The sequence below is a fragment of the Meriones unguiculatus genome, chromosome 10 (genome assembly GCF_030254825.1).
Source record: "Meriones unguiculatus strain TT.TT164.6M chromosome 10, Bangor_MerUng_6.1, whole genome shotgun sequence".
NCBI lineage: Eukaryota > Metazoa > Chordata > Mammalia > Rodentia > Muridae > Meriones > Meriones unguiculatus.
The window spans coordinates 15,369,777-15,392,667 of record NC_083358.1 but is presented as its reverse complement, the minus strand read 5'-3'; the positions used below and the strand labels follow the sequence as shown (position 1 = coordinate 15,392,667).

Here is a 22,891-nt window from a genome sequence, read left to right as displayed (position 1 = left end):
AACAGGAAGGAATATAGACACTATAGGCTGAGGCCACAGCTATGGGCAAGATCTTATACTTGTATACAAGCTGTTAGAATGTCACCATCAAGTATATGTCCTACCCAAAGTTCTACTAGATAATCAATGAAGAGTGGAAGACAGCTGATTATTGGGGTCATTTACTGCCCAGGCAGCTGACCAAAACAGCTTTCCTTTGTCTATTGCCCCCCAGAAGTCATCAGGGTTGATGGGAAGGAAGATAAATCCCTCCAGGCATTTTGAAGCTGAAGGTGACAGAAATATAATTCTTAATTGATTGAGTCATCCATGAACTGGACCGAGTTCCTCTGAAATGATTAGATTGATTTTCTACATGAGACAGAATAAGAGCACAAGATAGAAAATTAGATTGAGTTAGGAGGAAAAATGCATTTTTCACACTCGAGGCTGTGACAGAGAATCTCATAACTGCAATATGATTCTAGCTGCTTGGCTTAAGTAGCTTATCTCAGAGATATGGTCAGTAGCCTGCTGATGTGTGAGAGCCTACTGTGAGCATCTTTTCCCTTCTCTGCTTTTCCAAGCAGATAGCCTAGAGTCTGATGTGGAGGAAGCATTGACACCACAGGAATTGACACATATTATCAAGCATGACCTTGCTTCCTAGAGAACAGGTTATTAAACATTTCTCAGCATGCCACTGCACTGGACATTCCACTCATGAGCCAAAGTGAAATGATGTTGTGGAAAAAGCTATTAGGATTTCCTTTAAAAATTAGGCAGATATAAAAATATGAACCAAGGGTGACCTGTTTCTCCTATTTCACTACATTTTTTTTTGCTTATGGAGGAAAAAACCCAATAAATTGTATTTTACACATTCATGAGACACATTCAAACTTTTCAGTGTGGCTTGAACAAAGTTGTTTCCAGGCCACATCTATGAGCAGGTGTGGTGAACATGTGTATTCTGAGGTAAAATGTTCAGATCTCATTTTTGAGGTTACACAGTGGTTTATTCATTTGATTTTATATTAAGGGAGGACATTTCCCCATTCGGTGTTGATCTTTGATGAAAATATAAAAAAGTGCTTCAAAACTGTGTATGCATGTGCAAATGCATGTGTGTGCATGTCCATGTGGAGGCCAGAGGAAGCGTTGGCTCTTGTTCCTCAGATACCCACTCCCTTCCTTTATGTTTTTAAAGCAAGAATAAGAATACTTATTTATTTATTTAACATCAACAGTATTATAAGCCTTTACTTGAATATTTTCTCTTCTACTCGATAGAAGAAGAAAAATGATGTCAAAGCAGAGCCTGCTTCTTGATAATTCTGGGTTATTAAAAGTAACAACCATTTTTCTTTCTTTCTTGAGCATTCTCCTTGAATCTAGTTTCCCCTGACTCCTTCATACTATGTAGATTTTTTTTTTCTATCTCCAGAATTCTACTCCTATTCCCATCCGATCCTTATGCAAAATCTTTCAACCTTCTTTCACAGCATGCCTTCAGTTTTCTACATGTAAACTTTTCATAGCAGCTTTAATTTATGTGTTAATTTATTTTGCTGGTGACCAAAACAGGTGCACAAAAGGCTTAGGCAACACTCACCAGTGAGACATATCAACATACCATGATCACTGAACATTTGATCTTATCTTGATCTTTTGACCATTCACTATAATATGAGATATGTATTCAAGTTCAATGTATTTGACATCAAAAAGGCATCTGACAACACATGTTCATCCACATGCAGATCATAGGCTCTACTGTATATGTGTATATGTATGCATTATATATGTATACATTTATAAATATATGCCTAAATATGGGTATTAATGTGGGTGTTTAAGTTGCTTTGCCGTAAAGAGACACATGACCAAGGCAACTCTTATAAAATTAAGCATTTAACTAGGAGTTTGCTTGCAGGTTTGGAGGTTTACTTCATTATTGCCATGACCAGAAGCATGGTAGAAGACATGGCAGGCATGTTAGTGAAAAAGTACTTGAGAGTTACATCTTGATCTTGAGACAACAGGAAGAGGAAGAATTACAGGGCCTGGCTCAAAGCTCAAAAAAAGCTCAAAGCGCACTCCCAATGACACGCTTCCTCTACCAAGGCCACACCTCCTAACCTTCTAATCCTTTCAAAGAGTTCCACTCCCTGGAGACTAGGCATTTAATTATATGAGCCTATGGGGACCATTCTTATTCAAACCATAACAGTGGGTAAAGTCTAAAAAACTAGAAAAGAAACTGAGAGGGTACAAAAATAAGCAAGTACTGATAGATGGATACAAAATGACAAGTGTGACATGAAGAAGGAAAAGAAACAGGGATCATGTTACAAGGGTGAATGGGGAAAATGTGGGGGATGAGTGAGAGTCTACTACAAAACATCTTGTTTTTATGAGACAGGCATTCTCACTTGTCTGTAACCTATCAAATTGGCTAGACTGACTTGTCAGTGGGTTCCAGCATCTGTCTATTTCTACCCATTCACACCCACCATAGGGTCATCAGTGTGTACCACTGTGCTTGAATGTTTTTACATGCATTTTGGGGCTTGAATTCTGGTTTTTTGTGCTTGCAAGACAAGAACTTTTCCAACTGAGCTATCTCCCCTATCTATCTGCCTGCCTGCTTCTCCATCCATCCATCCATCCATCCATCCATCCCTCATCTATCTATCTATCTATCTATCTATCTATCTATCTATCTATCTATCTATCTGTAAATTAAGACTTTAAAATTTTTATTGGATAATTATCCAGAGTCAAAAGTTAAAATAATTTATGCTGGGAACCACCTAGACATATCAAATTATCTACCATCAAGCCTGGAGTGGTTGGGTTAAAATATCATGCATACTATCTTCTTTTAAAACAGTATGCCACAATCACAGATCTTATTAGTGATCAGAAATTACTGCTTTTTCCAAATTCCTAAAATGATCTTCTCTCTCTCTAGCTATTCATAATTGGCAGCACACATGGTCTCTGGCACTGGAAGTTTGAAAGTTAGCTGTCTTGATCTTTGAACAAAGAACTTTGTACAGTCTCTCCTTTCCTGCTTTAATGAGCACTGCCCTCTATATGCCCCTCAATCCCTTCAGTCCAATTACTGCCATGGTGAAAAATGTACCTGGTGTTGGTCTGCCCCGTGTCACTCCTCTGTTTAATACATCCAGCCTTGCATTTTGGCCTTTATATATCTGACCCTAGAACCAAATACAAGGATTCTGCTTCCCTCATCACTCAGCCCACAAGGTGTTCTCCTTATCCTAATTTTTCAAGTGCTTGCTTTATTTCATCTCCTCAGATGACACACATCATTTCCAGAGAGGCCTTTTGTTGCTATATTTTGAGTGTGCTGGATAGTTTTATGGCAACTTGATGTAAACTAAAGTCATTTGAGATGAGGAAACCTCAATTAAGAAAATGCCTCTTTAAGATTGGGCTCTAGTAGGGCATATTCTTGAATAGTGATTGATGGGGGAAGGCCTAGCCCATTGTAGGTAATGCTATCCCTTGGCTGGTGGTCCTGGGTTCTGTAAGAATGCAGGCTGAGCAAGGGAGGATTAACAAACCAGTAAGCAACACCCCTCCATGGTCTCTGTATCAGCTCCTGCCTCCAGATTCTGGCTCTGTTTAAGTTCTTGTCCTGGCTTCTTTCAGTGACAAACAGTGATATGGAATGTAAGCCAAATAAATCCTTTCCTCCCCAACTTTTTTTTTTATCATAATGTTTCATCATAGCAATAGTAACCCTAACTAAGACATTAAGATACATATTATTTTTAAGTCTGGTATATATGTGTATAAGCATGGGTATGTGAGTGTGTATGTAGGTTTGTGCAGTGCCCACAGAGTTCCGAAGCATCTGATCCCCCCTAGAGCTGGCGTTACAGGCAGTTGAGCCACCCAATGTGCGTTCTAGTAATCAAACTCAGGTTCTCTACTTGTACAGTATGTGCTCTCAAGTACTGAGGTATCTCTCCAGCCCCACGTGTCTCTTCTGTAAAAGAAAAACACCCCAGGGTAAATTCCACATTGTGTGCATAAAGAATGGCCTCTGCTGAATCAGATTGTGCTAATGCTTGCCTGACTTTGCCAGAGTTCCAGGGCCGTTCTCCACCCAGCCATTGTATAACCCTTGAGTCTAGTCTCTTCACACCAAGAATGAGACAAATATTCAGTTCCATTATATAGCCCCATTGCCAAGATTCAACAAACCTTCCTTCCTTCTCTCTCTTTATTCTTTCTTTCTTAAAAATAAGATCTTGCTTATCTAAGGCTAGTCTCTAAGCGTGTAGCTAAAGATGACCTTGAACTGCTGATCCTCCTGGCTCAGTTTCTCAGATGCTGAAATTGCAGGCATACACCACCATGCCCAGTTTATGAAGTGCTGGGATATACTTAGGGCCCGTGCCTGCTAGACAAACATCCTGCCAACTGAGTTACAGCCCAGCCCTGATCCAGGGAGTTGTGACACAGAATACATAGTATGTTATGGAGTGTATGGGCAGTTTCTATGTTTGTCTGGTAGACTCAGAGTCCTTCACAGCATTTCTTGGGCTATGTGGGTACACATTTATATTAAGCATCTATTATTTCAGTATTTTAGGCTGTACCTTGGGGGTTCTGCTGGTATACACTAGAACTGTAATGATAAATCCTAGGATACAGTAGTTCTATTTGTTTAAAATTGGTATAGTGGTTTTCAGGTTTTGAAAACCATAATTAGCCTATGTGATTAGGAAGAAAAACTCTATATTCTTTGATGTGAGGGCTGGCTTTGAGGAAATTTATCAAGGTGACCTTTCCTAACCTTCTGATATCTTCTGTCATCCAGAGGTCACTAAGCTTTCATAATCTTTTTTGAAAAATTAGAAATGCCCCAAAGCACTAGATCTCCCATGCTATTCCATGTATGCCCCACATCTGTCTCCATCACATTTTAAAAACGCATGTGGCCAATCTGTAAGTCATTTCCACATCACTCAAAAACACTTTGTAATCTATGTGCAAAACATATTAAATTTTAGTATGTTTAATCATTCTAAGACACTTTATGATATCAACACTAGGAAAGTTTTCATTGGAATTCAAAGCATGTTTTAGATGCTCCAAGAAAAGATGGGTGGTAATTAATCACCAAATATTTCTTAGAAAAGAAATGACAGAGTGGCTTTAAGAGCCTTTGAAATGTCGGTTTTGCTCATTACAAAGCTCTGTCCTTTTGCTTCGTTACCAGAAAGGAAAAGCTCCCATCATCCTCTGACCTTCCGATTTCATCTCAGAATCGATTGAATTTATTTCAGTCTCTCTGAGTTTGGCTGCATGAGCACAACAGCAGACCAACTAATGACAAATAGCATTTTCATATTTAACCAGGTCACAAGAGTTCAAGTAAAGTTATGTTCATGTATGAAAATGGTACTCTTACATGAGATCTGGCTCTTAGTAATTCATATAATGAGCATCAGGAAACTCCATTCTTTCCCATGACAGAGTTTTAACGAGTAGTTAAACACGTAAGTTTTAGCAAGTAGTTAACAAGTGATACTTCGAAGAGATGATATTTGAGGTGCAGTTGACAAGCAGGGGCAAAGAAATCCCGGTTGAAGGAGAGAAATGGGGATATGTATGTGTATTTCAAATAAGATGAGGGGTAATGGGAATAGGTTTCATAGGCACCTGTGCTGTCAGATGCGGCTGTAAAGCCAGATTAAACTCACATTACAAGATGAGTTTATGACATGTGTGTCATACAGGAAGCACAGGAAGTAGCTTTTGTCACTAAGGATGGAACTGCTCAAAGAACTGCAAAGGGTTGGTGAAAACAGATTGGCTATTCAAGACACACATACTAAATACTTCTACAAGTGTGGATGATCAAAAAGGCACAGCTTCCTTCATCAAGCTTTCTTCTCCAAAACCTATCCATACCCAAGTCCCATAATGCCTTAGGCCTTGCTCTTTCTTTGTTGGTAGTACTCAAGATTGAAGTCAAGGCCTCCCACATACCAGGCAGATAGCTACTCTACCACTGAACTATGTCTCAAACCTTCTTTTTACTTCTGGTTTTGAGAAAGGACATCACTAGGTTCTCCAGGTTGTTTCACATTTTCTGTGTAGCCTAGAGAGTCCTTAAATTTCTGACTGTCTTGCTTCAACCTCCCATTTAGCTGGGTTGAGAGATGTGTGCCATCAGGCTGAGGCAGCTTCTTTCATTCTGATGTCCAAAGAGAGCTGCCTCTGGGTTCTGCAATGAACCTCTGATCAGTTTCCTAAATCTTTTGTATTTCTTCAGACTTCCTGTTGTTCCAATTTTGTCTTTTTCAAGTGCTTCTTCTATTTGGGCTGGAGAGAGATCAGTTGGTAAAGTGTTTGCTGTACCAACATAAGAATTGAATTGGATTCCCCGAACCCACATGAAAAAAGCCAGGCATGGTAGCTTGTGCTTGTAATCCCAGTTCTGGGGAGGTGAAACAGGTGGGTCTCTGGAGTTTGCTGGACAGTTGGGCAGGTTAGTGGAAGACTCTGTGCCTTTAAACAGAGTGGATGGCACCTGAGGAAGCTACCTTACATTGACCTCTGGCCACTCACTCAAACACACACACACACAGAAAGAGAGAGAGAGAGAGAGAGAGAGAGAGAGAAAGAGAGAGAGAGAGAGAGAGAGAGATACACCCACTGCACTGCACTACACATTACACACACATGCATGCATGTGCAGGTGTGCAGACACATGCAGACACCGCTCTCAGCACTATTATCTAGAATGTTCTCCAAACACTCATCATGGACCCACCCTCTTCCTTCCTAGTATCTGTAATGATGCTCTAACACCTTGAGTTACGGACTAGCCACAGATCACAAGATGCTGCTCATTATCTGTAAGATATTTACTTTTCCCCTTTTCATGGTGTTTGCTAGAAAACACAGCTCTCATTTCAGCCTCAGAATCTTCAGCTCTGATTAATACCACAACCCTAAATGTGCTTTTTTCTTTTTCTATATTTTGACCAAGGACGTCTTTCTTCACTGCCAACTGGCATCGTATTCATTTCTTAGCCTCCCTCAACAGCCCTAGTTCTCGTTCTGTCAAGGTTTACGGTATCCTTTATGGCCCTTAAGATCAGCCTCTGCTTGCTAGGGTAGCCTCTCTTTCCATCTCAAGCAACTCCTATGACTTTATAGTTGAGCTGTTTGGTATGATTTGAAGTCCCTGAATGTGTTGTGGTCTCTCTCATTTCCAAAGCTTGTATCATTTTTTTCCCCCTTTGGGAAAGCCACTGCTTTCTCCTATCTTAGTTAATTTCTTTTAAGATCTCAGCATAGACATCATGATTTCTGGAAGTCTTCCCAGATTTTTTAGTGTAAGCAATGACCTCTTTGTGCTCAACAATCTTAATGCTTCCAGTATTTGTGAAGCCACTTTTGTCAGGTGAATAGAATGTCTTTCACTTGGAGACGATGTGTTACTCAAACGTATACCCCCGCTGACAGACCAATAAGCTGAGGAGATTTTTTAATGATATCTTTGAGATAACAAGGGCTCCAACCAGGACAAGAATAAAGAGAAGAAAAGATACAACGAAAATCATTTTGGAAGTCACAGTGACCCGATTTGGCAACCTCATGGTATTTTTGAAAAGGAATAATTAGAAACCATTTGAAGATTGTTTTTTTTTTTTAGTCCAAATGAATGGAAGATTGGAGTTATGTGGCCATCTGGTTTTGACAAGCAGTGAAATGTCCATTTTTGGAGTTCTGAATTTAAGATATCTATAGGACGTCCATGAATAGATGCAGAAGAGACATTGTTAAAGGGAAATCAGAGCTATAAGAGTCAAGATTTAGTCTTCCCCAGCCACAAATTATCATTGCAGCAAGGGTCCTAAGAAAAGCGGCTCACTAAGAATGTAAAAGGTGGAGATATTTTAGCTTATCATATAAAGGAAAGGAGATTCAGGAATGATGCTGGAAAGGACAGGGCAGAGGAGTGGAGAGGTAGAAACAGCCACTGCAGTGTCAATAGGAAACACAGAAAGAGGTCACCTGAGGGCCAGAAGCTTGTTGGTGACTTCTATCCTGGTGACTGTTTTTTTTTCCCTCAGGTCTTCTTTTGCTTTGAAAACATCAGCTCTCTAGAATCCAGCAAATACTGGATGTCCTGTTGAGACTCCCCTTTAGTGGAATGCCCCTGCTGTCAGATGGTCCCTCCCATTTTTATATAAAGGAGCATAAAATGCTGGAAAGATTGTACTCAGGCTTGCATGTGATTCTGCAAACACGATAGATTTCAGATTTTCACCAGGGCAATTATACAACACAATATTCTTGTGCTCAGTTATGCATCTGTTGAAGGAAAAATTGGTGCCATTAAATGAAAATATAAAGTTCTTGACATTTATGGTTGATTGTTGAGCTTAGCTGGCTCGGGAAATACTACATACACATTTCCTACAGCTACAAATTGCAAGTGTCTTAAACCAGGAAGGCGAAGTTCTGAACTCTGAAGGTGCATTCGAAACAGCAACCTGACCTCTGGTGTTTTAAAATCATCCTTTTGTAACCATGGCTCCCACATTTTCTGAAGACATGTGTAATAAAAGCAATAACAGCTGCTATATAACGATCCACGCTGGTAATTGTCCATCTTGTTTATCAAAAGTATTTGCCTCTTGCAATTACTGTAGCTCTCATCACGAACACGCATGGAGCTGCCCCTGCTATGACACTCACTTTTCTTTTTCATTCAGTTGCTTCGTGCTCCTGTGGGGTAACAGAGTTTGTAGGAAAGCACAGAGGTGTGGATGAGATTCATAGGATTGCCAGAGGCAATTTGAAATTGGCTAGGGTGGAAACACAACTTTTTTTTTTTTTGGTCCATCTTTCTGATCCAGAAAATGTTTGCATTAACTCTCCCTCTCGGCTGGAAGCACTATTTTATTATGATCCAGTGGATCAATGGACACTGGGAACCATGAGCAGTGATAGGTGGCTGTGAAAGGCCTCATTGGTTTGAGAGGAAATGAGGTTGCTTTGTGAGACTTTCTTTTATCAAAAAGGACAATTTAGAACTTTTCATTGTGTATCGGGACTAGAAACAAGATGGAGATGAACCGATGTCCTTTTCCTATCTTATGCTGGGTCCTCCCCATTGCTTGCTTCCTGATAAGCTTGACCGTGCTCCCTCCAGACACAGACTATGCTTTATCCCAACAAAACCAGGGAAACAGCTGCCTTCATTCTCTAGGTCAGACTCACCTGTGGTGTGCAAAGTTAGGAAGTGCTTCTTTTCAGTTTAGGAGATACAAGGGAAGTCTGAAGGCAAATTTATAACTGTAGCTTAAGATCAGACTAGCAGGGCCAGAGAAATGGCTCAGTGGTCGGGATGACTTACTCTTCTTTCTGAGGATTCAGTTTGGTCCCTAGCTTCTACATCAGGCAGATCATAACTGCCTGGAACTTCAGCTCCAGCAGATCAAGCACCCATCAATGGCCTCTTCTGACACTTGCTTTCATGTGGCAAATACTCACACAGACCCACATACACATAAGCAGAAATTTAAAACAATCATATTAATAGATGAAGGAAAAAACTATCTATTCTGGAAAAATCACCCAGCATTCGTTATATTTATTTCAATCCTATTCTTCATTATTTTAGCACTATAACACCTAAAAATCAAATATGATGAAACCTTATCTGTTTTATTGGGTAAGGAAAATAAATCAGTTAAAATAATTACATCATGAGAGACAATTTGTAATATTCAGATGTGTGTGGATGCCAGACAAGATTCATGATAGTAGAATAATTTTGTCATAAACCTCATAATAGCCATTTTTTTCTTACTCTATTTTTTCATTAAATTGTAACCTTGTGTGTCCCTCTTTTCTTCATGGACCAGGAGCCAGATGGAGCTGGCTGGGGTGCAGGGATGTTAGAGGAAGCAATTCTTTGTGTAGTAGAAAGGTCTGCGTTTGGAAGCATTTCTAAAATTGAATGTGCGCACAGGGAAATATTTTACCTCTGCTGGCTTCAGACTGAATCATATTTGGATGTCACTCTACATACTATTACAGAGCACTGTACCTATTAAGGTCTGTTTATACAGGTAGATACAGATTCAGAGATAGATCTGTTTAAGAACCCAAAATCATTGTGATGTCCAATGAAGTCGTCTGAAGTGTGCCTGTGACTGCATCCATGTCACATAAATGGCAAGGTTTTTTTTTTTCTTTGTAATTGTAAAGATTCACTGATTTTGGTTGGCTACACCTGAACGTGGGAGCATTCTCATAATCAATACATCCAATGTTAATTATAAGATGCACTGATGACAGCTTTTAGGATGTCCGTGGTTCTTGGAGTAGCTAGCTCATGGCACCACTGGAGTACATGGGTCATTTAAATATGAAATTGACATTGGTATGAACCTCTCCAGCTTGTTCCAAACTCCTGGGTGTGGTCAGCAGTTGAAAGGGAGCATGAACACCTCACGTTATTCATTATTCAAAGTGTTGATAGCTGTATTGTCTTAAAGTAGGATTCTATTTGTAATTCTATCTAGAGACTCCTTACTGTACACATCATATTGTCTCCAAATCTCCAGCCTCTGCTGGCTAAGATTGTTTCCTTCGAATGTGTGAGTCTTTTTCATGTGAAATCTCTGACACACTAGCTTGCTCACACTTCTTCTCCTCCTTCTAAAGTGGTGGCAGATTGATGAAGGAGATGTATGATGCCTGTGTGATCAGGTGCCATAATCAATTATTGTGTCAGAGGTGACTGAGGATTGTCGATGGATCCCTGTGCTTTGTACCTTCTGTGTTTACTGAGCATGGTGGGGTTGACTTCCAGCAATGGATTTTTGATGCAATGCAATTACCTATGGAGTAGCTTATTTACACCTCTCTCTGTTTTCTTGGCAAGGGCCAACATTACCTTGTGCTGAGAGGGAGCTGCGTGACACTTTTACACTACTGTCTAGATTTGGTTCTGCTAATGGACAGCACAGGAATATGATAGTAAACACAGCATTGGTCACTACAATGGAGAATGGCTATCTAGCCGTGAGACAGGCCCTCATTCACAACAAAGTAGTCTTCTTCTTTTAGACTCTAATTGTAGAGTTGTTGAGTTGCTGGAAATTATAATCCCACTGGTTAGAAAAACAAAACCAAACCCATATTACATTAAAAGGAGGCAAGACAGAACAATGATCTCACATCAAAGAAATAAAAATAGGCTGGATCAAGGTAGGCGGCCAAAGAGGACCTTATTGAAGAACATTACAGTGGAGGTCAAGGATGTTTCAGTAGATGAGAAAGACTGAACTCAGTTCCTTTGAAACAAGCCCTCGGAGGCACTGGACTGACCTAGTGGAAATATACCAGAGTACATTGGTGGGGGGTGTGGATGTGGGCCAGGGCAATCAGACCATCTGTTTGCTAATTGGAGCCTGAGGAAGTTGGGCTCCTAATCTCCCACAGAGCCTGGAAGACAGGGACCTTGTCTTCATTGCTCGATTTTCAAAAGGGTGTCTCATAGGTCATTGTGAAAGGCATTCCCAGATTATAAAAAACGGAAGAGGCTACACGACCATTTGCATCTGAAGAGATAGAGAAAGAATTTATAGTCGTCCATTTTAGAAATGAAAGGCTCTAGAGTCTAAGGCAAGGGATATAAGGAACTAGTATCAGGAAGACAGGGCCTCTGTCTAATTGAGCCCAAGCTGAGGGGTAGACATTAATGCGTACGCCACTAGTCATTGGTCCTGTTGCCTGTGCAATAGCAAAGACCAAAGCAAGAGAATACTGACAAAGGAATTGATTCTGGAATTTCAATATATACAGCCAAGAGTAGATTTATCAAATTCAGAAGCCCACGTAACTAGATCTTAAAACAGTGTTAGCATTGGAAGAATATTAACTCATTTAATCAGTCAAACACCCGTGACTGGCTTTTCACTTTCTGTGCTTACCATAATCCGTGCTGCAATGTCTGCCACCCCATGCCCATGCTGCTTTTCCCACGGTGTGTGGAGACAGTGTCTGTTGGCTGCAGGGTCACGACTTCAGTTTCATGAGCCAGAAGGAGTGGCATGAGGATATTTGGCTTATGACAGTTGATCAGCTTAGGCTGGCTAGAAAAGGTTAAAAAAAAGAAGTTATTTAAAACCCCAAGCCAGTGTCCTGTCTCTGTCCATGATGTCATTTACTGAAATGATGTCATTTACTGGCCTGCCTCACGATAATGGACCTAAGAGGGAACGTTGAGGCAAGCGGGCTTAGACAGCAAATTGTGGGCAGGCCCTGATCATCAGCCGACTTTCTAGACATGTACTCAAAACCATTTTCCCCACAAACTGCTGATTTAAATAAGCTAAAACTCAGTGTGGTAAAAATAAAAACTGATTAAGGCCTGCTATAAGGTTTTTTTTGTAGCTTTATTAGCCTTCTGGAGGAAATTTGGCTGTCCTAAAATGGGAAAATCAAATATATAAATCAAAATGCCTGAACAGAGAAAGGATATAAATATTTACTTTTCAATCCTCTGAATTATTAAAGATTTCAGAAATGTTTGATCTGGCAAGACAAAAAGATGGGCTGAAAGTCAGCCTGCCAATTTGCTGTGAGGCAAAATTGATAGACAACAAAGAACTTGGGCCTAGGAGAACTTAGTGACGTATTATTAATTCAGGGCCCTGCTGGGGAGATGAGTGGAGAATGCTTCTCGTTTCAATTGTATCCAGAATTCAAAAACAAAACTATAGATACATCTGGGAAATGTAGTTTGGAGTAACTAAACTCGGTAGCTGTGAGCCGGATTGGTGGGCTGTGAGATTGACATCTCAGCCAAATGTGTACATTTTCAATCTGAGTGCACCACTGAAAAGCATTCTGTGATTTTGTTTAATTCAGGCCCAACTTGTCTGAATTCAAATATTCACACCCGTGGCTCTGCAATTTTATTTCATTTCATCATTTAGAAATACAATCATAAGCTATATAATGTTTTGGTCAGCAGTGCATGGGAAGGTGGGAGATTATGTGGTCCTGATTTGGTAAGAACAGTCAATAGCCATCTCAAGATGGAATCGCCTGATGACACAATTCACAGGACATGTCCCTGCAATTAATCAATATTTGTATTTATTGAGAACCTATTCTGTGTCAGGCAGTATGCTAAGATTTTGGCTTCTGTCAGTGAACACAAAAGGTGAAAATTTCTGGTCCAGTGGAGCTTGTATTTGATTGGTACAAGAAAGAGAATAAACAAAACATACAAGTAAGAGAACCATATGCTGTGTTTAAGAGATGACAATTTCCATCAACAGGTAAAGAAATGTGGGTCAGAGTAAGACAAATGGCTGAAGGTTTTCTGAGTGGGAGAATTTTTTAAAAGGAAGATGTCAGGAAAGGTAAGCCTCTGTGAGAGGATGATCTTTGAGTAGTCTTAAAGACAGAACTCATGATGAACAGTTCACTGAAAGAGCAGCAAGAAGACCACTGTTAGCAGAGGGGAAGGAGCTAGTGTCTCAGTCTGTTTTCTGTTTCTGTAACACAATACTACAGGCCTGGTAATTTATAAAGAAAGGTGTGTGAATTTGCAAGTCTGGTGGCTAGAAAATCTGAGAGCATGGCATTGTCATCTTCGTGCCACCTGGTGAAAATCTTTCTACATCATAAGTATAGTGGATGGTAAACACATGATTAAGACTGAGTTAGTAAACCAGTTTGTGTGTGTATGTGTCTGTGTGTATGTACTTTCCTGTGGTATGAGTGCTGCCATGAAAGTCCTATTTTTGTGGCTTCACCCTTTTCTTAATGACTTCCCTAAGACTTCATCTCCAAACAAATTTTGGGATTGTGTCCCAAAATATGAACTTCAGGGATACTCATTCAAACTTTAGCAGTTCAGAATTAAAAAATTAAAAACAGGTGGATGTTAAAGGTGGAAGGAAGGAGGTTCCCAACAGAACTTTGAGTTCATGTGTGAACTTTGGGTTCTTGATCAAGAGTCACTGCAGTACTTCTGAGGTCAGGGTGGTATTTATACATATCGTGTAGAGAAGAGAGTCTCAATGGACAAACACAGAAAGAGGGAGATGTTGAATGGTTTTTGGAAGAGTACAGGATGAGGCCTGAGTCAAGGAGGCATGCGTGAAGGTTATGGAAGAGGAGGCCCTCCCGTGCTTGAGGTGTATGGTGTAAGAGAAGAAAGGACTCAAATGTAACTTCATTTTACTTTTTTTCATCTTGAGCACTGGAAGGAGAGAACTGTAGAGACCACATTAGGCAAATGTTGTACAGAGTAAGGTGGGTGGAGGCTGGAAATGTTATCCAAGAAAGAGTCAAATTTACAGGTGATGTGTGGGCAGATAAATTGACTAAGAGAGCAAAGAACAAAAATAGAAAGAAAATAAACAAAGCCAAGGGCTAAGACCTGGAGAGTCTCAATTGTGAGAGGCGACTCGAGACAAAAAGAAGACAGAAGGCTGACGACCTGAGTTGGACTCACCTGGATCCACATGGCTGAAGGAGAGAACTGACTCCTGCAAGCTGCCCTCTGCCCCTCACATACGCATAGTCTACTATGTCACACGTGTCCTCTGTGAAGGCATCCCCACCACACCACAACCCCCACAAACAAACAGAGAAATAAGTACATAAATACAAATAAATGCAAATAAAAAGAAGAATGAACAATGGTGAGCCTGAAAAGAAACAGTTGCTGACCTAGCAGGAAATTTCAGAGTTCACATCTGCAGGGGCTAAGCACATGAAATACATGATGACAGAGAGAGTGATCTTAGGGATGACAGTCTCCATAAGCTCAAGGGGTAAGGACTGAAATCTGGCCATTGAATTTGTGCCTCTAGTGTGCTTTGGTTACTTGGATGGGAACATTTTCAGTTGAGTGTGAAGAGATGCCTGATTGCAGCTGGAATAAGATCAGACGGAACGAGAAAATTTGGAAGTGACATGGGTGGTTCCTTAGAAGAGTGTTAAAATAAATGGCAGAAAATAAAAATGGATAAGATGAGGTCAAGAGAAGCATCCTCTTTTCCTTTAAAAAGAGGAAGGTAAGAGCAGCATGCTACTGTAGCAATGCACTGCACTGATGGGAATATAGTCTATCCTAGAGAACAAAGGCCATGATGGACTAAGAGAGGGTGGAGGGGGAGGAGGAGGAGAAGGGAGAGGGAGAGGGGGAGGCCCAGAATGGAGAAGGAGAAAGAGAGGAGGAGGCAGAGATGAAAGTAGAGGAGAAATAGGAGGTGGAGGAGGAAGAGGAGGTGGAGTAGAGGAGGAAGAAGAGGGGGAAGAGGGAAGAGGAGGAGCAGGAAGTTACAGCAGCGGTCCTGAGTAGCTTCTGTTAAAGTAGAAGGCAATGGACAAATCTTGAAACCAAAACTCCAGTGAGCAGAGCAAGGGCTCCTGATCACATCGTTAGAAATTTGTCTTCTCTCTTAACCTCACTTGGTTACACTTCTTGCAAGTTATTCCTAGGTCTTTGTGCCACTTCTCGCCAGCAGAAAAATATCTTTAGAGTCCCCTCAACACCCCAGCATTGCTCCATTGGCCTGGCCCATGTCATCTACCCACTCCAGAAACAGTCTGAGACCAGAGTAGGCAATGCCAAGATCTGGGAGTAAACTCTGGATCACCAGCAATCCTCATTTCATCAGCAAAGCGTTATTTTCTTCCTATAGAAAGAACTACTTTGCTGTGACAAGTCCTTAAATGGTGTTCCCCGGACAACACATACCGTTTAATGGAGCCAGACAACTAGTGGTGCTGTGTTCTTTTTATTCTGTACATTTTTTATTTTTTTGTAATTTAATGTCAAGTTCAAAATGAACCAGGCAAATGGGCACTCTTGGGGGAAATATAGGTGAGATCCCATTTGGAAAAAAAGAAGTAATTATCTTAGAAGGAAATCTTCCTGTGACAATTTTAATTAAGCCAATTATTTTCTAGAAATTTAGATGTCCTAATAGTGGCTAGCAGTGCCACTCAACTGTGGTCACTTGTGCCTTTTGTCCTTGAACATCTGTGTCCTACATCCTCATCTCTTGAGGAAGTTGTCTCACTCGTCCTCTCTGTGTAGTTTCTACTTGCATTAATTTGGTATGTCATCTCCCTGGATAAGGAAGTGACTGCTTTTTTAAAAAATTATTATTATTATTTTAATAAATATCAGTAGGGGATGGAGTATATTCTCACCTATATTATAGGGTCTAACCAAGTGTGTATCTTTAATTTTCATGAAATCTAAGACATCCCTCCCAGCTCAGCACTAAATGCTGAAGACTGGACATTGGCTACATAAGGCTTAAACACAACTCAGCTGTCAGACTACTTGCAATTAACTAACACTGAATATCATTTCAGCATATTATTAGGATAAAGCATATCACTATGAGGCAAGTTCTAATTACTCCAAAGGCAGAAAGAAAGAAAGGAAAGAAAAGAAAGGGGCATTTTTTCTTTTTTTATTTATTATAATTTTTCTTTTTTCAAGATTATTATTTATTACAATTAATTCACTTTGTAGCCCCGCTGTAGCCCCCTCTCTCATTCCCTCCCAGACCTGCCCTCCCTTCCTCTCTCCTTCCATGCCCCTTCCCCAGTCTACTGATAGGGGAGGTCCTCATCACCTTCCATCTGAACCTAGCCTATTAGGTCTCATCAGGTCTGGCTACATTATCTTCCTCTGTGGCCTGGTAGGGCTGCCCCCCCCCCCTCCAGGGGGAGGTGATCAAAGAACCAGCCACTGAGTTCATGTCAGAGACAGTCCCTGTTCCCTTACAGGGAAACCCACTTGGAGACTGAGCTGCCATGGGCTACATCTGAGCAGGGGTTCTAGGTTATCTCCATGCAACTTCGTGGTTGGAGTATCAGTCTCAGAAAAGACCCCTGTGCCCAGATTCTTTGGTTCTGTTTTATTCGTTTTGTATCCCAGCTGTAGCCCCCTTCCTCATTCCCTCCCAACCCCTCATTCCCTCCCTCTTCTCTTCCCAGGCCCCTCACTCAGTCCACTGATGATCCTAGCCTAACAGGTCTCATAAGGACTGGATGTATTGTCTTCCTCTGTGGCTTGGTAAGGCTGCTCCCCCCTCAGGTGGAAGTGATCAAAGAGCCAGCCACTGAATTCATGTCAGAGATAGTCCCTGTTCCCCTTACTAGGGAACCCACTTGGACACTGAGCTGCCATGGGCTACATCTGTGCAGGGGTTCTAGGTTATCTCCATGGATGGTCTTTGGTGGGTGCAACAGTCTCAGAAAAGATCTCTGGGCCCACATTTTTTTTATTCTGTTGCTCTCCTTGTGGAGCTCCTATCCCCTTCAGATATTTCTATCTCTTGAAGGTGGTAATTTTTAAAGTGTCATTTAGATGTTAAAATAGTTTTAAAAATAAAAAAACATTTTTTAAGCTTTAAATAAAAAGTAAAGTTTCATCATTCAAAAACTACATTGCATAATACTAAGATTTACTATCCTTTCTAATGTTTTCAAGTTTTATTTGAAGAAACGTGAAAATATAGTTACTTTCATTATACAATTTTGATAATAAAGTGTGACACAGTTGCAAATTCTGTGTATTTGAATTCTGCTAGAGAGCTTACAAGATATACACTGGATACTCTAGTTTGCTTGCCTGTCATTGTAATTCACAGGAACTTATTCTCCAGGGAGAGGCTCTGTAGAAATCTAATAATTTTAGACAACTCATCAAAGAGGTACTGTGTGGTACAGACGTTTGGTCACTAAATAGTTTTAAACATCTTTATTAATTCTTTGAGAATTTAATGCCATGCATTTTGATCATATTTGGACCTTCAACAACTCCTTCCATATCCACTCTGCCCTTCCTTAACCAACCTACCCAACATACTCTTTTATAGCCATCCCGTGCAATTTATAGCTGATCATATATTCTTGGGTGTGGGGCCCTCCACAGCTCCACAGGAGCATGTTGCCACATCATTAGAGAAAACCAACTCTCCCTCTCCGAATAACTATCAACTTCCAGCTTTTTTTTTTTTTTTAAGATGGAGTGGGTGAGTAGGACTTCATGCTTACCTTTCTCTTTCATGTTAGTGTGTTTGTTTTATTTCAGATTGAGCTGTCTTGTGCATACTGTCATAGACATTGTGAGGTCATGTGAGCAATAATTGTGTTGGGTCTGGAAGATGCTGTTTTATTCAGCCAACTCCTAATGACTTATTGCTGTGCCCACAGACGAGCTAGTATACTTTTCAGCCGTCGCTGATGAAGCTTTCTTTTCACAATAGATGGCAATTAAAACAGAGGCCCTCAGCTGCTCAAGGTGTAGAGACTAGAGACTTTAGAGCACTCTGCCCTAAATGGAAAATCCATCTTCCATCTTTTCCTTCCAAGGCTTCAGGGATCATAGTGGAAAAAGGGCTAGAAAGATTGTAAGCAGTAAGCAGGGAATATTTTACTAAAACAAAATGTTTTATTATAGATAATAGTCATGTATTAAAATTTCTTGTAGGCAATGTATCTTGATCATATCCACCAATGTGTTTTCTCACCTCTAATTCCTTATGGGCCACTAGTACCGCTGTTCCCTTAAAACCGCCAAGTCCAGTTAGGGCTGCCCTCATGGACACGGGTGTAAGGCTGTCCACTGGGGTAGAGGGGTGTGTCAATGGCTATACTAGCAAAGAAAAGTAACTCTCTTACACCAGCAAGACATCCACTGCCAGTCCCTCAGGTTGGTGTGGGGCAGCAGGAGCCCCTCCCTGCCTCACACTGGAAGTTTTTAACTGTGTTGTTCTTACGTAGGTCTTGCGCAGGCAGGTAAACACAGCTGCCGAGAGCGCTATGTACAGCAGCCATGTTGTGTCCAGGAGACAGCATTTCCTAGCACATCCCCCCTCTAGCGTAAGCCTTATATCTGCCATAGAGTTCCCTGAGCATCAGGGATGGTGGTTCATAAAGATGTTCTGTCTACAGCTGAGCCCTCACAGTAGTTTAATCCTAGCACTCTGGACAGTTACGAGGGCCTGTCCTAGCTCTACCCACTGCAAAAAGAATACCAAGGCTGAGAGCAAACTGCCTTGTACATATTTATGTTTATACCCCTAGATTTGTGAGGTCAGTAAACATTTTTAAAACTCAGCTTTATTGTGATGACAACTCTTTGCTAGGAGTCAATAGCGATAACAACAGTTTTGCAACTCAGAAAGTTACAGCCGGCATATACTGTCACAGTTTCTGAACGTGGGGAAATCAATAGGTTCTTCATGTGCCTTAAAAAATTGAATTCTCATGGCAGTACTATAATGTTTAGAAATCCTATTAAGGGAGGGGGAGCTGACCTTGAAAAAATATGAGTTTCCAAGCTGATGTATGAAGAGTTCAGAAATGTTTCTAGGAGCTGCAGAGATGGCTCCATGGTTAACAGTGCTTGCTACAGGACCCAGCTTTGGGTCTAGTGCCCACATCTGGTGGCTCCCAATATCCTGTAAAGCCGGCTCCATTTTTTGACCTCTACAATTACCTACATATATTTGATATACAGACATACACTCAGGCACACACACACACACACACACACACACACACACAAAGTAAATATTTTAAAAAAGAAATAGAAGAGATATGCTTCTATTTGAAACATATGTGGCACTTTATTATGCTAAATCTCAGTAGCCAGGGCAAAGGCTGAAAAAAGCAGAGGGAAGAAAGCGTGTGATGTGGAAAGAGAACAAGATGGAGGGACAAGACTGTTTGGCAGGTCAACCTCAGTAACCAGAATAGATAGAGTTAGAACAAGATGGTCTTTAGTTTCACAGGTATTGGCTTACTGTGATGTTGAATATATTAGCATATTAAAAGCACATTAAGGACAAATAACACTTGACTAGCAGCTGAAAGGTTTAGTTAATAAACAAAATAAAGAATTCATTATAGTGTTTTATTTATAGTGATTCAGACTTTTCAATTTCCTAGAGTTAGCCATCATGTCCTCCATTACAAAAAGTAGCTGTGCTGATGTTTTATCTCCAGGAGGCTAGATAGATGGGTAATGGCCAGAGAGCTGCTGCAGTGTGACCCTCAGCTGAGGTGCCATTTGTATCTCATGCCACCATTGTCCCTCCCTGAGATCAAAGGCTGCTAAGATCACTAGTGATAGATCCATTTCTATCTTACATTTTCCCCGTTGCTACTCAACATTTTTCTTAAAGTTCTAACAAGCACATTCCATCATATAGCACTGCAGAGCCTCAAAGCTTAAAACCCAACGGGAATCTTTCCATCCCCCGTGGCTGACTTATCCTACTGAAATTACTTGGTAAAGCCTGGGAGCATCAGAGTTTCCATTACTTTATCAGTGTACCTTGTTAATGAGATAGCTTAATTTGCATACCAGTAGTACCTTTTCTCCACAGGTAAGAAATTGAAATGTTCAAGGTCAATTAACTGCCAATGTTTCAAGTCGGCTTTTGGGGCTGTAACTGTGAGCGATGCTGGGAAGAGGCAGTGGTCATTCAGGGGTTCCTCTCACCCCTGATGAGAACTGATGATCCAGTTTTAACCCACTCGGATCTCACTGACACTTTTTCCTTGCTTTACATCTCTCTTGTTTGTTTTCCAAGTACAGGATTGTAAAGCTGTTCCAAAATGCCACAGAATCACTGTCATTTTCCTGATGAAAAAAAAAAAAAAAAAACAACTCCCAACATAACCTCATTATAGATTTCAGATCATTAAAATTAACTAGAAAGAGCAAGAAGCAAAATAGTCAGCATTTTCTTGGAGGTATAAGCTAATAGAGATAAAATTCTACGTGCAGAACTTCCAAGCTAAGATGGTAGATGCCTGTGGGCAACCCTCTTCCCTAAGTTTTCACTGTGAAAAAATGATAAAAATTTAGAAGGCTTTGCAATTACAGCAATAAGAGGAACCAAGATGCTTGGTTAAATACAGCTCTATAAAGACTTTCAATTTCCAAGCTTTTGATAAGCCCTGAGGAGGAGAGATCAGATGGAAGAGTGGGTGGAAATACTCACCCATTCATTGTTCCCATCACGCACCTATATTAAAACAAAACAAAACAAACAAACAAACAAAAAATATGGTCCATTGTAAGCAGGGAGGGAGGTTGCTGCAGCAGCCTGAAAGCTAAAGATTTCTGATCTTCATTTTCATGTTTTCTGGGAACTACAGATTCTTACTGTCATATCTGACAAGCAGAGGTACCCGTATTGTCTCTGGTGACAGTTGATCCTCCTCATCGGATCCCAGGAAATGAAGTATTGAGAAAGTGCTGGCTCAGATATAAAAATGCGGTGACAGGAATAGTTCCCACAGAGGGTTCAAGTGTTCACTGAGATGTCTGTGGTAGGAATCTACAGAGGGCGTGCCGCAGCTCTTCCCAGAATAATTAATATGTAGAAGATAGACTATGAGATTAGGTGTAGCTCTTGTGGACAGCACACAGCAGTGCCAGATGGGCAGCTCTGGGCCATCCCAAGTTCAACATAGCCCATGTCTACCCGACAAGCTCTCTGGCTTAAAGTATGAATAACCTTTTGCTCACATCTAAACAAGGTTTGCTGGGATTAAGGGCCAAGATAACTCTACACATAAGTCATGTTTTAAAATATATTAGTTAATTGTGTATATGGTGTGTGTGTGTGTGTGTGTGTGTGTGTGTGTGTGGTGGGGTATGCATATTCCACAGTGTACATGTAGAGGTCAGAAGACAACCTCAGTGTTGGTCCTCACCTTCCACCTTTCTTGAGGTGAGGTCTCTTGTTCAGTGCTTCCAACAGTGAACTAGCTGACCTGTAAGCTTGTAGAAAGTCTCTTCTCTCTTGTCTTTGAAGTCTTAGACTTACAAAACTGGGCTACCACTCCTGGATTTGTACGGATTAGAACTCAGGTCCTCACATTTGCGTGGCAATTGTTCTAACTAATGAGACATCTCCCAGTTCCCAAGTCATATGTGTTCTTTAAGAGTAAGTACAGAGGAAATTAATGAAAGATATCATGCCAACAGAATGTAATGCTGTATGAACATCCTGGGTCTGTGAAAGGATGACTGAGCCATCTTTCTGATCCCCAAGTTATCTAGCACTAACGATAGTGCAGTGTAGTAAATACTGGGATTCACATCCTAAGACAAACAAGAGTTATCAAGAAACCACTAATAGAGGACTTCACTACAACTTTTCAAATGCTATTTTTGAGTCAGTTTAGGTGACTTGATAAATGACCAGTCCGTTTGCCTAGAGTAACCGATTATGGTTATGCCCCAAGCCATTCTGTTATTGGGTTCTAACCATCTGGGTCAGCAGCATCAGTCCTATTGGCAGCCCACACAGTCTAGAATTTCTTCTAAAGGAATTATTCATATGAATCAGTTCACAGGAAGCTCATAAGACCTAGTGAACTCGTCCCCCCCATGCCGCACATACACTTTCTCTTATGGCTCCAGCTCGTTATGCTGTCCTGGAATGGCGCTATTCCAAGAGACCCTGCCTGGCAGCTTCCTCTTATTTTGGAGTGGCAGCCATCTCCTCTTACATGGCTGCAAACCCAATCCATGCCTCCCACTGCATAGAACTGTCCATCTCTTCTCAAGCTATAGTTCCCTGCACAGTGTCTTCCCATTAGTGAATTTTTGGGTTATGTTTCAAACATGCTTTTCAATATCTTCCCCTCTCGTAAGCCTGTAAACACCTTGACCAGCTTTGTTATCCAAGAGTTAATGATGGACTAAGACATGGCTAACCTCAGTTTGTTATAGCTGCCAACCCCAAAACTTTTTCTTTAGATTTTGTCTCTCGGCAGAGAGATCAAAGGCCACCCCAGCCATGCCTGTGGACAGTAAACTCTCTGG

At 40.9% G+C, this 22,891-nt stretch overlaps 1 protein-coding gene across 1 annotated transcript in view; it reads left to right on the top strand.

Annotated features, from left to right (window-relative positions):
* Cntnap4 (contactin associated protein family member 4) overlaps window positions 1-22,891 on the top strand; it is a 291,138-nt gene that overhangs the window by 68,524 nt on the left and 199,723 nt on the right. The window lies entirely within an intron of this gene.